The sequence below is a fragment of the Podarcis erhardii genome (genome assembly GCF_964252035.2).
Source record: "Podarcis erhardii genome assembly, chromosome: 16".
In the NCBI taxonomy this organism is placed as follows: domain Eukaryota; kingdom Metazoa; phylum Chordata; class Lepidosauria; order Squamata; family Lacertidae; genus Podarcis; species Podarcis erhardii.
In genome coordinates, this window is record NC_138514.1 from 20,430,270 (window position 1) to 20,446,150 (window position 15,881).

A 15,881-nucleotide genomic window follows, 5' to 3' on the forward strand; every position below is an offset into this window, starting at 1 on the left:
GCAGACCCCACAAAAAAGTCAGTTATTTTACTTTGCAGGGCTGGCACCTGCTGGGGGTACCTAGTCTTGAAGTTGGTAGTGAGGTGTTCTGACTGGTGCAACAGGACGGGTCTCCTGCAGGCTAGCCCAAGGGCGGACACTTCAGTGGGAAACTCCACAGGATTTGCTGAGACTGCCCCACCGCGAGGTCTAAAGATCGCCGATGAAACCATTTGATTTATATGTCCGGCCGGGTCTTCAATCAAATCCGGGCCATTTTTTGATGTAGGTGGAACACTCCCCTGTCCTGATGCTGGCGAAGATACTGGGAATGCTTGGCGTACTGGTACCGTTTGTATGTCGGGTCTATGCCGCTCAGGGGAATATGAGGACTCCAGTTCCGGCATTGATGGATTAGTTGGTAAGGAATTGTTTTGGTGGAAGGAACTCTGGGCTACACTCTTCAGCGGGGAACTCTTGGAGGGCGAGTCAAAATTTATCAAGAGTAGAGATGAGGGGCCTACTTGTGGGACAAAGCCTGGGTCTGCCAAGCATCGGTGGGTTTTGCCCTCAAGTGGGGGAGGCATGGGTTTAGGAACTGAACTAAGGTAAGGAAGACTTCCTGCTTCCTTAAAACACGGCTCCAAAGAGCTGACAGGATTATTCTGAGAAGTGAGCAGGACTTTTCCGTTCTTCTGGACATATATGAGCTGATGATTTGTTTCTTAAAGTTGGAGCTTTTCTCTTTTCATGACTCATTGATCTGCTCACAACGGTTACTATCCTCCTTGTCAGGCCCCCCTCCTATTATTATGGTTAATTCCCCCTCTTTTTCAAATTCGGTGCTCACCCCACCGCGGGGATTCGAACCGCTGACCATACGATCGGCAAGTCCTAGGCACTGAAATTTTACCCACAGCGCCACCCGCGTCCCGCTGAGGTTAATAGACATGGCTAATTTAACTTCATTAACTTCAGTGGGTCTACTCTCAGTAGGATTTAGCAGATTACAACCCCCATCTTCTTGTATTCCCTGCTATCTATGTGAACAATTAAAACTAATTGTGCTGGTCCCAGGGGGGATGAGGTACTATTACCGTAGGCCAAGATCAACAGGGAGCCGGGCGGGGTAGCAGGAACGATGGTAGGGCAGAAGCAGGAAGCCAGGCGAGGAACCGGAACACTGGTAGGGTAGAAGCAGGAGTCCAGGTGGGGAACAGGAACACTGGTAAGGCAGAAGCAGGAAGCCGGGCGAGGAACAGGCACACTGGGAGTGCCGAACCAGGACTGGGTAAAGCAGATACTTCACAACGACGTTGCTCCCGCAACCTAGGACCGGGCTGCCTGACCTTTATCTTCTTCTAAGGCCGGGGGCGGTCCCGGCCCCCAGAAGCCCCGCCTCTCTTGGCCTTAAGGCGAGCACTCCTCCTGGGAGACACCAGTTCCCTTCGCCTCTCTGCCCTAAGCCTCTGCAGATCAGGAGAGGCCGAAGGGTTACTGGGCCCCGGGGGAGGCTCACCTGTAGCCACTGAGTCTTCCAGCACCTCTGGGGCCTGAATGATTTCACCTGGTGCCTGCTCTTGAGTTTCCTCAGCAACTAGGCCTTGCCCCAGTTCAGCCGGCCCTGGAGGCGGGGACTCCTGCGCCGGCTGGGATTCCTCCGGATCACTCTCAGACTCGGAATCCCAGGCCATCACACCATCCCCCCTCCCAGGCCCCCCCCTCACTTGAGGGCCCGGACCCGGCTTGCTGGGATACGCTGCATGAAACTCCCGGATGCAGGCAGGTGCGTGGACGTTGACCGCTGGTTCCCAGGAACGGTCCTCTGGCCCATACCCCTTCCAGTCAATGAGATACTGCAGCCTTCCCCTGCGGTATCGGGAGTCCAGAATGCGTTCCACCTCGTACTCAGGCTCTCCCTGCACCAAGACTGGCTGCGGTCGGGGACGGTCCGGGTGGAACTCGTCGGGTGGGGCCACCGGACTCAGAAGGGACCTGTGGAATACCGGGTGAACCTTCAGGTTTGCTGGCAACCGGAGACGGAATGCCACAGGCGAGACCTGGTCCACGATAGGGAACGGGCCGGTGAACCGGGCGTCCAGCTTCTGCGAAGGTCAAGAAGGGTGGAGGTGGCGAGTGGAAAGCCATACCAAGTCACCGACGTGAAGTTCCGGCCCCACCTGGCGGTGGCGGTCGGCCTGGACCTTGTACGCCTCCTTGGCCTGGTGCAGCTGCTCCATCAACAGCTGTTGCTGGGACTGGAGCTCCTGAAGCCACTCTGTCACCGCAGGGACCGTAGATGCCGGCAGCACATCCGGAAACAACCGTGGATGAAGGCCATAACTGGCTTGGAACGGGGTCTGCTGGGTGGACGCATTCACCGCGTTGTTATAAGCGAACTCCGCCAATGCTAGGTGGTCGACCCAGTCGTCCTGCTGGTAGCTGCAGTAACACCGGAGGTACTGTTCCAGTACCGCGTTCGCCCGTTCCGTCTGGCCATCAGTCTGTGGGTGGTAAGCAGATGAGAGACAGACCTCTGTTCCGAGGGCCTGGTGCAAAGCACGCCAAAACCGGGACGTGAACTGAACGCCGCGGTCGGATACTACACGCTCAGGTAGGCCATGCAGGCGGAAGACATGCTGAAGGTACAGCTGCGCGGTTTCCTTAGCTGAGGGTATGGATGGGCAGGGGGCACAGTGCACCATCTTCGTGAAGTGGTCGGAGAAAACTAGAAGGCAGGTGCAGCCACGAGACGGGGGTAACTCCACTACAAAGTCTAGAGAAACTGTGTGCCAAGGACGTGGTGGAACCGGCAACGGCTGAAGGAGGCCGGGGGGTCGCCCGGTAGGCCCCTTGGCCCGCCTGCAGACGTCACAACCAGCGACGTAGCGAGCCACGTCAGCCTTTAAACGGGGCCACCAAAACTCACGGCTTACCAGATGGGTGGTCCGATACCGCCCAAAGTGCCCCGCCGCTGGAGCGTCATGGGTCATCCGGAGAACCGCAGCCCGCAGCGGCCCTGGTGGGATGTACAGGCGCCCGTAGTGCAGCAGAAGACCCTGATGCGAGACCAGCCCTGGATACTGAGGGCATGATCCTTCGGCCAGTTCCCGGAGTCGTTCCTGGGCCCAAGCGTCGACCCGCTGCTGTTCCCGCACCCGAGCCTGCAGTGGCTCGACCTCCTGGGTGGCCAGGAACGCAGCTGGTGGTAGGATCGTGGTGGGTGCTGCTTGCTGAACCGTGTCTGCGTTGTCTTCAGGTTTCCGGGACAGGGCATCCGCCTTCTGGTTTTGGGAGCTAGGGATGTAGCGGATCCGGAACTGGAACCGGGAAAAGAACAACGCCCACCGGATCTGCCTTTGGTTCAGCTTGCGGGTGGTCTGGAGGTATTCCAGGTTCCGGTGGTCGGTTCTCACCTCCACCGGGTGTCTTGCTCCTTCAAGATGGTGGCGCCAAACCTCAAAGGCCACCTTGATGGCCAGCAGTTCCCGCTCCCACACGGTATAGTTACGCTCCGCTGGAAGGAGCTGGCGGGAATAGAAGGCGCAGGGTAAGAGTGGCGCTTCCGGTCCGTGCTGCTGAGACAAGACGGCACCGAGAGCCGTACTGGAGGCATCAGTCTCTACCACAAAGGGTCGAGAAGGATCCGGATGTTGCAAGATTGGCGCTCTCTGGAAACAGGCCTTCAACCCTTGAAATGCCTCCTCCGCCTCCTTGTCCCAGGAAAACGGCGTCTTGGGGCGCAGAAGCCGGGTCAACGGGGTGGTGCGGTGAGCATAATCCGCAATGAAGGTCCGGTAATAGTTGGCGAACCCCAGGAAACGCTGTAGGTCCTTGCGGTTCCGAGGTGCCGCCCATTCTCGAACCGCTGCCACCTTCCCAGGATCCATTTGCACCCCACCTGGTGAGATTCGATGACCCAGGAAGTCCACTGACTGCTGATGGAACTCGCACTTGCTGAGCTTTGCATACAGACGATGCTCGCGCAAGCGCTGCAGCACGGTCCGGACATGGCCCTCGTGGCACGCCGGGTCACGGGAGTAAACCAGAATGTCATCCAAGTACACCACCACGTACTTGTCTAGCAAGTCCTGGAACACGTGGTTGATGTACCGTTGGAACACAGCAGGCGCGTTGCACAAACCAAAGGGCATAACCAGGTATTCAAACTGTCCGTACCGGGTCCCGAATGCTGTCTTCCACTCATCCCCGGCGCGGATCCGAATCAAATTGTAGGCTCCCCGGAGGTCTAGCTTGGTGAACACCTGCGCCCCTTGCACCCGCTCCAGTAACTCCGAAATAAGGGGCAAGGGGTACCGGTCCGGGATGGTAATTTTGTTCAGGGCCCGGTAATCATGGCAAAGGCGGAGCTCCCCACATTTCTTTTTAACAAAGAGCACTGGTGCAGCAGTGGGCGAGGTAGAGGGTCTAATGAACCCACGCTCCAGGTTCTTGCGCAAGAAGTCCTGCAAAGCCTCGCGCTCTGGCTCTGTTAACGAGTATAAGCGACTCACCGGTAGAGGCGCTCCGGGCTGGAGGTCTATGCCGCAGTCAAAGGACCGATGTGGCGGCAGCTGGTCTGCCCCCCGTTCCTCGAACACGTCGTGATAGTCCCGGTACTCAGCGGGGAGCGTCGCAGCCGCCTCCTCAGTGGGCGCAGCTGCTAGCATCTCAGTCTCAGCAGGAGAATTGGGGTCTGGGAAGTGTACAGTCCGTTTGACCCAGTCAATCTGCACATTGTGAGCCTCTAGCCAGTCCATCCCAAGCACCAGGGGGAACCGGGGCATGGAAGCAATATCCAGAGTTCGTATCTCACGGTGCTGCTGGAGGCACAGGACCAGGGGCTGGGTCTCTTGAGTGACGGCGCCCGAACGCAGTGGCCGTCCGTCGATTGCCTCCACCTGTACCGGTTCTGGCTTGTTCTGAAGTGGCACCCGATGCTGGGCAGCAAAAGCAGCGTCCATATAAGAGCGGGTTGCCCCTGAATCCACCAGAGCATGGGTAAGAATCCATGGCCCTCCTGGAGGGTATAGATGTACCGGAACCATAAGGTGTTGTAATTCAATTGGTGCGGCCCCATTCTGTGCTGTTTGGGACCCCCGGTAGCTAGGGCCATCAGCTACTGGGGTTGGCGGTTTCCCTGCGGCTGGCGTTTCTCTGGACAAGACCGAGCGAAGTGTCCACTTCCGCCACAGTAAAGACAGAGATTTCCCTCCCGACGCCGCGCCTTCTCTGCAGGGGAAAGGCGTGGCCGCACTGCCCCGAGCTGCATAGGCTCCTCCGTTAAATCAGTTGTGACCGTGGGGCTGCTGGAAAAAGCTGGTGCCGTGAACTGGAAGTGTCGGCGACCCCGGGCCTGACGACGATCCTCCAACCGATCGTCTATTTGTAGACACCGTTGAATGAGAGTGTCTAGCGTGGTGGGGCGTTCCATTGTGGCCAACTGGTCCAGTACCTCGTCTGAAAGCCCCTCGAGATACTGGTCCCGCAGTGCCGAATCATTCCAGGTCAAGTCCTGTGCCAGCAGCCGAAACTCCGTGGTATATGCGGCCACCGTGGACTTGCCCTGTTTCAAACGCCGAATCGCCCGGTTGGCTTGACTCCCTTTCTGGGGATTGCCGAACGCGGCCTCCAAATGATTGCAAAACCCCGTATAGTCTGCCAGCAAGGGGGAGTCTTGCCTGAGTAGCGGCAACGCCCACTTGGCCGCCTGGTCCTTTAACAAACTAATCAAAAAGTGCACCTTGGTGCGGTCGTCAGGAAAGTTCCGGGCTCGCCCCTGAATATACAGCTTGGCCTGGGCCAGGAACATGGGAAAGCTGGCCGGGGCTCCATCAAATTTCTCAGGCAAAGCCACTGGGTACTTGCCAGGAGCCGGGGCGTCGGCCCCAGGAGCCGGTAGGGCTTCCAAGCGTTGCTGAAGTGCCACAACCGCGTCACTGAGCTGCTGCACGGTGTGAGTCAAGGTCTGGTTCCTCTGGGCCAAATCCACCAGTGCAGCCGCCTGGTCAGCCATGGCCTCTGGCTCTTCCCGAACGCACCCCTACGAAGGGGGAGTGCGGGTATGGCGGGAGCAAACTGTGCTGGTCCCAGGGGGGATGAGGTACTATTACCGTAGGCCAAGATCAACAGGGAGCCGGGCGGGGTAGCAGGAACGATGGTAGGGCAGAAGCAGGAAGCCAGGCGAGGAACCGGAACACTGGTAGGGTAGAAGCAGGAGTCCAGGCGGGGAACAGGAACACTGGTAAGGCAGAAGCAGGAAGCCGGGCGAGGAACAGGCACACTGGGAGTGCCGAACCAGGACTGGGTAAAGCAGATACTTCACAACGACGTTGCTCCCGCAACCTAGGACCGGGCTGCCTGACCTTTATCTTCTTCTAAGGCCGGGGGCGGTCCCGGCCCCCAGAAGCCCCGCCTCTCTTGGCCTTAAGGCGAGCACTCCTCCTGGGAGACACCAGTTCCCTTCGCCTCTCTGCCCTAAGCCTCTGCAGATCAGGAGAGGCCGAAGGGTTACTGGGCCCCGGGGGAGGCTCACCTGTAGCCACTGAGTCTTCCAGCACCTCTGGGGCCTGAATGATTTCACCTGGTGCCTGCTCTTGAGTTTCCTCAGCAACTAGGCCTTGCCCCAGTTCAGCCGGCCCTGGAGGCGGGGACTCCTGCGCCGGCTGGGATTCCTCCGGATCACTCTCAGACTCGGAATCCCAGGCCATCACACTAATATTTGAAAAATATTTACTATGTGCTGGGATTTTCAGCTTTGCCATTTAGCTGGTGAATGTTGAATTTCAAAGCCAAAAATAGAATTTTCCAGGTGACTCTGAAATTGCACTTCATAAATTGAGATCTCCGAATCTGTCGGTGTCTCACCATCATCACTGCTGCTTTATTTGAATGCTGCATTTTCCATCCAAAAGATTGTGTTCAAGGTGGCTTACAATACTGAGAAAAAGAATGCACCACAAAATAAACACCTGCAAGAATAATTTCATAGTAACAGCAACAGTAAAATAGCAGCATACAACAAATGTAACAAAATTTGAAACCCCCAACATTTCAATAGGATAATATGTGGCAGCATTAGACCTCCTGGAAGCTGCAAAAATAGCAAGAGAGCTTGAACAGTTTCATCTTGGTCCTGGATATAACAGTCCCTTTGGCTCTGTCTGCTACAAATTAGCCAAGAATCAAGCTACAGTAGTGTGATCAGATGTCTAGGCCCTGGTTTCCCAAAGGGCTGCTGCCCCTTTGACATTACCCTTCAGGTAGACGTTCATCCCATGACTTTGGTCACAGTCCCTCTCCTGCAACAGTTTCCTGGAAGACAGGTGCTGGGAACATTCCGCCCTCCAGCTGTTACTGACCTATAACTGCCATCAGTCCCAGCAAGCATGTCCAATGGCGAGGAATGGCAGGCATTGTAATACAGCAACATCTGAAGGGTCAAAGGTTCCTCACAAGTGTTGTAAGGCTTCCAAAGGCAGAGGGTGGAGGGTCAGCTGGAATGATTCCTCCAGTGACATTTCTCCACCTCTTGATGATTTTGGCAGGCATCAAATATGAAATATCAGAAGCAGTTCACTGTCAAATAATACATGGGATGTTATCTGTCAATCAACATTCCACCTGAGTCATTGATGTCTGTAAAATGCAAAGTATCGTTGCACGTTAGTGGTTAGGGTTTTGGATGAGAACCTGAGAGTCCAAATCCCCACTCGATCAAGGAGCACGCTGGGTGACACTGGTCACTGTCTCTTTTAGCCTAACATACCTCACTGGGTTGTTGAGGGGATAAAATGAGGAGGGGGAGAACCACAGATGATGATGATGATGATGATGATGATGATGATGATGATATATTTATACCCTACCCATCTGGCTGGGTTTCCCCAGCCACTCTGGGTGGCTCCCAACCAAATATTAAAAACACAATACAGCATTAAAACAGGGCTTACTTCAGATGTCTTTTAAAAGTAAGATAGTTGCTTATTGCCTTGACATCTGATGGGAGGGTGTTCCACAGGGCAGGCACCACTACCAAGAAAGCCCTCTGCCTGGTTCCCTGTAACCTCACTTCTCACAGGAGGGAACCGCCAGAAGGCCCTTGGTGCTGGACCTCAGTGTCCAGGTTGAACAATGGGGGTAGAGACGCACCTTCAGGTATACAGGACTGAGGCTATTCAGGGCTTTAAAGGTCAGCACCAACACTTTGAATTGTGCTCGGAAACATACTGGGAGTGAATGCAGATTTCTTAGGACCGGTGTTATATGGTCTCAGTGGCCACTCCCAATCACCAGTCTGGCTGCCACATTCTGGATTAATTGCAGTTTCCAAGTCACCTTCAAAGGTAGCCCCATGTAGAGCGCATTGCAGTAGTCCAAGCAGGAAATAACTAGAGCATGCACCACTCTGGCGAGACAATCCGTGGGCAGGTAGGGTCATCTTGAACTCATTGGAGGAAAGAAATTGAGGAGAAATTATGGAGCAACCACAGCATTTACAGTAAACATTTATCATGAGAATAGGCCTGCTCCTCACACTTTCTGCCTTTGGAATGTTGTCTTTACTTACTGAGAGCCTCTTGGTCACAGTTCATGTTAATTGTGTATTTTTTGTTTGTTTTATTACCAAAGCTTGGGTTACAAACAGTCCATACAAGGCATCTGAGGTTTTTTTTAAAAAAAGATCCCCTGTTTAGTCTAGTGTGAAATTGTTTTCAGGTAGTGATTAATTCCACCCTGGCATTTTTCCCCCTTCTCAGATCATTCACACTGTTTGAGGGAACACTTTACTAAATGGTACCCTTCCCTTATCAGAATCTCAATTACAGCTCTGTTGTATCCCAACCAACTCATGCTATAGGAGGGTGGCAAGTTGCAGCCATTGTCCCTTACGGGTGTACACATCCATTTTCTTTGCTTCTTAATTGTCAGGTAACACATGAGCTTATCTGAAACAACATAGATGACATGGTGAGGCAAGATGCTATTTGCTTTGGTGGCCAGGGAGGTGGGGAGAAAGGTAGCTGAGAGTTAGCCTGGGGTGGGCTTAAAAGGTCCTGGAAGACCCTTTGAAGCAGCCTGGAAACACTAGCCAGTTGCAGAGGTGGAGCTAGCTGCTCTGGGGGGTGGGGTGGGGTGGCTTCTTTAACCCACCTCCTGTGCTTGGTTGATTCTCTTATGTCTGGTGTCATGTCCAATTTGACATTGTCCTGTTTGGAAACAATGGCATTAGTCATGATCAGCTTGTTCTATTCTTTTCAAAGGGTTAAAGGTAAAGGGACCCCTGACCATTAGGTCCAGTCGTGGCCGACTCTGGGGTTGCGGCACTCATCTCACTTTATTGGCCAAGGGAGCCGGCGTACAGCTTCCGGGTCATGTGGCCAGCATGACTAAGCCGCTTCTGGCGAACCAGAGCAGCACATGGAAACATCGTTGACCTTCCGTCCGGAGTGGTACCTATTTATCTACTTGCACTTTGACGTGCTTTCGAACTGCTAGGTTGGCAGGAGCAGGGACCGAGCAATCGGAGCTCACCCCGTTGCGGGGATTCGAACTGCCAACCTTCTGATCGGCAAGTCCTAGGCTCTGTGGTTTAACTCACAGTGCCACCCGCGTCCCTTTCAAAGGGTTAGTCTTGACTAATTTTAAGTGGATTGGAACCCAAAAGTTTTACATGGGTTTCCCCTGTCATCATCATCAATTTTTTTTAAAAAAAAAAATCCTAACTTTTGCAGCAGGAGGAAATGAAAGGATCCTCATAGAGCACGTTTTCTCAGCAAAGCAGAGAATGAAAATATATAGAAAGGTGAAAACAACAAATTACTAGAAGCTTCCTGGGAATAGATTCCAACGAATGGGAAATGGGATTTTTATAATCTCTAAGCAATTTGTTATTTTGACCTTTGCATATTTTTTTGCAAAGCTAAGGTTGGGTGCACACTTTGAATAAAGTGCACTGAGAGTGAGTGATAACAGATTACGCAGCAGCAGGGAGCCTCTTGCATACTAACAGCCCATTTCTGAGTATATCTAATGTGTGTGTCTCTGTGTGTGTGCATTTGTTTTGCATAGGGTACAATTTTTTGGGGTAAAGGATGTGTTATGCATCCCCTTGGATAAAAAAGCTCTTCAAATCCAGCAACATTTACAAAGTTTTCTGCTCAGAACTCAAATTCAGGCTTTTGAGTCAGAAGGTGGGGTTTGGCTAATCTCATGCAATATGCAAAACTAGCAACTTTTCCCCATTTCAAAGAAGGATGCACAAGCATCCCTTTGCTTGAAATGGATCGAGTGTTTGCCCGAAATTGGCCTGAGCACTAGCAAAAGCCCAAAACTTTGCTTGAGTGCTTGAGACCTTGCAAGAGGCCAAATTGATTTTTCCACTCCCTCCACTACAAGGGCCCATAATGCTTCCTTTTGGTGGGGGAAAGGAGCCTTGAAGCTACTCATATGTGATGCATGGGCAGTAACAGGTGGAGGATCCTTTCTTGCTGGAATGGGACCCAGACGACAGCTCCCAGCACTCCCATGTGGTTCCATAGGCACTAATTTCCATCAGGGAGAAGACCATATAGATGCCAAAGGACTTTCTCCCTGGTAGAAATGGAACAGCATCATTTTCCTTCTAGGGAAGCTGCGCTTTCCCAGTTACATCCTCAGTGAGAAAGAATGCTCTGCCAGGGATATGATACACCTGCTACTTTCTTTCAAGCAAGAAACCACTACCTGCCTCCATTTTTTACCCCCAATATCCCAAGATAGTTTGGCTCTTGGGGTTGGTGGTAGTGGAGGATGTGGAAGCAGATACTTGATGTCTGAGTCAAGGTGACACTTGCTGGCTTGAATGTACTCATGAGGAACTGAACAGGGGCACCCACTTTTGTTGACATCATTTCTCATGACACCTCCAGTTTCAAATTTTTTTACAGACTGGCAGCAAGGTGTGCCAGCAGATTGAAAGTTACATGCCTCTGAGCATTCATCCACGCTTCCACTTGTTCTGCCACTTTCCCACTTTTTACTGTTGAATTGGAGTAAAGGTCAATCGGGCTTTCTGCTAGCTGACATTCAATGGTAAAGAGTGCGTTTTTCCGGGGAGAGTGGCAGCACAAATGGAAAACCACTTGGAACTGTTCCTAGAGAGCATGGGACAAGGGAAACATCTCTGCCCCATGCTTTCTAGATGCGGGACAAGTGAAGTGTGAATGAACCCTGAGTCACTTGCTATGGGATGTGAATCCAGAGGCTCAGAATTACATGTGGAGATGTATATGGATAGAGTCTTCCCTCTTCAGCATGGATGCCAACATAGTGAATAGGTATACAATTTAGAACATTGTTGGTTCACAACTCACCGTAATTAACATCTCGCTAGGCTGCCTTAGGCAAGACACCATTATCCCAGCTTCAGCCCTCCTCCCTCGCAATAAGTATACTGGCCTTACAGGATTGTTGTGAGAACTGCTGCATATCTAGCAGGCCCTGCCTGCTGCTGGAGAGGAAGCAACATGTGCCTCCCTCCTTCACCCACCAAAGCCAAGATATATAATCAGACCAATTGGTTTGGTCTATGAGGCAGGAAAGTCCACATCTCCTCTGCTGCCTGATGCATCTGCCTCACTCTGTTTAATGGTAGAGCTGGGCCCAAAGTCTTGATTGATTGATTGATTGATTGCAATGCTCTCTACACGGGTCTCCCATATGGGGATCAAACCTGCAACCTTGGCATTATGTTGTTTGGCTATAGCTCCCACCAGCTCTGGTTAGCACAGCCAATAGTCAAGGAAGATGGAAGTTGCAACCCAGCAATAAATGGTCTCCCACCCCTGCTTGTACTCACACAAGGCTGCTTGACCATTAAGATGAGCATGGCCCCAGCTTCTGAAAAGAGAAGGGTGACAATGAAGAACAGGGTCTTTTTTATTATGGCACCTTGTACAGAGAATGCCTCCTGCCCCTTCATCCAGATCCTCCTTTGCTCACCTTTAGAAAGAATATAAATGCACCATTTCCCCCCTGCTGCTTTTAACATGTTTTGATGCTGCTGTTTATTTGATTTCTGTTACTGATTGCTTTCCTTATTATTTGTTTTCTCTCTCGCTTCCAAATGCTTTATAGTGATTTGTTTTTATATGCTGTGAGCTGCCTCATTAACCTTTTTGGTTAAGAGGTGGGGTATGAATACAACAAACAAATACAACACAAGCTGCTCTGCAAATGGAAAGCCCTCTATAAATGTGCATCAAGGAACGCAACTGATGAGCAGTGTACAATTAGTGCTTTGTCACAAAGTCTGCTAATGGGAAGGGGAAGTTTATATGTAGGGCAGGGAAGGGCAATGATCACAACACAGTAGGGAGCGGTGAAGGCAAAATGTCAGCCTGGATAGCTCCGTTGGTTGGAGTGTGGTGCTGATAACACTAAGGTTGCAGGTTTGATCCCCCTATGGGACAGCTGCATATTCCTGATTGCAAGGGGTGGGACTAGATCAGGGGTCTGCAACCTTTAAGACAAAAAGAGCCACTTGGACCCGTTTCCGAAGAAAAAAAACTGGGAGCTGCAAAACTCGTCATTATAAAAATAACTTTTTTGTCACTTTTTTATTTCTTTGTTTGACCCCTCAGAATTACTCCTCATAGAAATAAACGTTAAATTAACAAGTTACCTTTGTGTGTGTGTGTGTTCTTCACTCCCCTTCAAAACAGTGACCAGGGTACATGCCCCCTTTCAATGCAGTGACCAGCGTACATGCCCCTTACAATGTAGCGGGCGGGCGGGAAGGTGACATCGGGAAGGTGCGTGACTAATGCATGCACCATCCCCATGCGATGTCACAGCCAGTACAGCGCCCGCCACAGTGGGGAGTGTCGGGGCGCACAATGCGCCTCCTCCCCTCGCTAGTATCCGCCCCGGAGCTGCGGCAAAGGTGTAAAAGAGCCACATGCGGCTCCGGAGCCACGAGTTGCCGACCCCTGGACTAGATGAACCTTGGGGTCCTTTCCAACTCTATCATTCTATGATCTATGAAAATGAGAGCAGCATTGCCTCTATGTCAGTTCCTGCCTGGTGCATTGCCTATGCCATTCCATCAAGAACGAAGGATCATGAGATCCTTTGGGTGAAGGGATTTCCTTCCTTGAGAGAGACCAGTGCAGGGGGTCCATTTGTACCTGAGGGTCCCTATAATTCTCATAAGAGGAGGAGAGAACCTTTTAAAATAAGTCAGCCACTGGCTCCGTTCTTCTGATCTCCACCAGCAAAGTATTGTTAACACACTGGGGATAACCAGCTTAATATTCAGGCCTTAGTCATTAACTTTCCCTTTAGCATTGTCTGGATTCCTTCATTGTCTGACTTTCCCCAACTGTCTCTCCTAACTGACAGTTAACTCCCAACTGTCATTCCCAACCAGCCAGAACCTCTGGCCCATCAGACTTTGTTGTTTCTCAGGCCTATTGAAATGAATTCAGCAGAACCAAGTCCCATTTATAAATATAAAAAAGTTTCTTTCTCTCTTTTCAGAGCCTGTCACCAAGCAGCTACTGCTAAGTAGGTCTGCAACACAGTAACAGCACAAGGCCTCCAATCCCATTCCTAGAAAGGCTCTGACTGTGGCTGATGACCTTGACAGACTCTGTTAAGTGTCACTACCTAATCTTATTCCTACAAATTGGTGTGAAGCCAGAACTCAACACCGCATTGAGCTGCTGACAAAAGCAATGAATTTTTCGCCTTGATTTTTCGCTACAAAGCTCGTGTTCTCCATAGAGCCACTGCTAGCACAATACATAGCAGAAGCGATTTAGTCAATCAGTTTATACAAGCTTACTTGATTGGAAAGGCAAGCATGATTAATTGGGAATAGGGGTCAATTATTTTTTTTAAAAAAGTATTTTCTTTTTAATTTATATTCTTACTTATGTATTTAGCCTGCCTTTCTTCTATCATGGAACCCACGGTTGTATACATGTGGCTCTGACACAATCTCTCATCTGGGCATTGGCTAGGTTTGGCCATGCTTAGCTCTATGTTCCTTCAGACCATACTCTGGGGATGGAGATTGGTTGCATCTTAAAATTCATTCCCCTTTTGCTTCCATACACAGGAGAAGATGCCTCTTCTGTTACAATGCAAGAAAGGTGCTTAGAGGTATTCAGCTGGCTGTGTACCTGACTCCAGCCCTTCTTTACAATGCCATCTAGCCATAACAAGTTGACTGGGTGGACCTTGGAGATTATTAATGCTGCAGCCACCTAGAGAGATACAGTTGTGTGGCTACATTTTAAGAAATCTTCTCAGAACCTTGAAGGTCATCAACTGTTGCCTAGTTGCTAATATTCACATTCGGGGCTAGATGCTCAATTTGGGTGGTGGCAGTACGACTCCAGGATGTCTTGGATGATTCAGTTCAGCCTTCTCCAACCTGGTGCTCTTCCAGGTGTTTTGGACTTTAACTCCCATCAACCCCAGCCAGTCTTTTAATAAGACACTGATAAGTGAGGGCTAACACATGCTCTCATGTCTGATTTCCCTTCCCTGTTTCGGCAACGGGAATAAAAGGGGAAAACTTGGGCTGAAACTTGGATGCTAAATAATTGTTAGCATTGTCCCATTAAGGGGTAGATTTGGACCAGGACTGCCAGTTGCTAATGATAACGCTTAGTCTGTTGGAAGTGCAACACCAGAGATCATTCAGTCTTTAACTTAAGGGGTTAATTTAGTTCTCAATGCTACTCAACTATCCAAGGGCTGTGTGTGGAGGTGTTGCTTAGCAACCAGTCACAGTGGCATGATCCTCACTGATTGGCTGTGTAGGTCTGAGAGAGTTTTCTTCTATATAGTTAGTTGTTTGTTTCCATGCTATGTGCAAGACCAGAAGTAAGACAAAATTTCTCTGTTCCTTTCTCCTCAAATTATACACTGCATTCAGTTTCCCCACTAAAGAATTATCAGAATTTCTTTTCTCACTGGACTGCATCAACATTATTTTAAGTGACTTGACTAACCTAGCCTTGCTGAGAAATTCTACCAGGACCTCTAGGTACAAGGCTCTGAGTAAAATATTTACATCAGCTGAAATACATCTGCATTGATGTATTTCATCCCCTTCCAAATTATAAGGCATATCCGTATCTCCAGATAAAAGGAAGCAATTTCTTCTTCTTTTTTTTCCTTATTCTTTTTTATTAGTTATTTCCAAAAAACACACACAAGGTAACACACAAATACAAAGAAAATACACAGAAAAGAAAAATTAAAAATAATAAACAACAATTATCATTTCCATATCATCCATATAACATAGTCGTCTCTTACGGGACTTCCTTCAGCCTGTCCGTAAATCATTCGAAGCAATAAATAAAATTACATGTTTCATTACTTATATTGTCATTATACCGATTCCTAATTCCTGTTTGCTTTGCACAATAACTCTTAGTCTTTCACAGTGCGTCTCTAAATCCCTTTAGCGTTATTTGCCCTTCACTAATACATTCCAGATAATCTACATACTTTTCCCAATCTTTGGTGAACACTTGGTCTCTTATGTATCTAACTTTTCCTGTTAATCTATCCAACTCTGCATAATCCGACAATTTAGATCTCCACTCCTCCACCGTTGGGGTTTCCCGTAGTTTCCACTTCTGGGCTAATACTACCCTTACTGCCGTAACCGCATAGTATACCAATCTGCGATCTTCCTTTTTTATCTCTTGTCCTAATATCAAAAGGAAGCAATTTCTTCAAAGAGGCTGCATCTCATCCTTCCATGATCTCAGCTTCACCTCCTGCAATCAGAGTGCCATGGGTTCAAGAGGGTGCTAAACCTACCCTTATGCAGGCTTTCCTTTGGCGTCATGACAGCCTCTTCCTATTGTTTGACTTGAGAGGAGAACCTTGCTAAT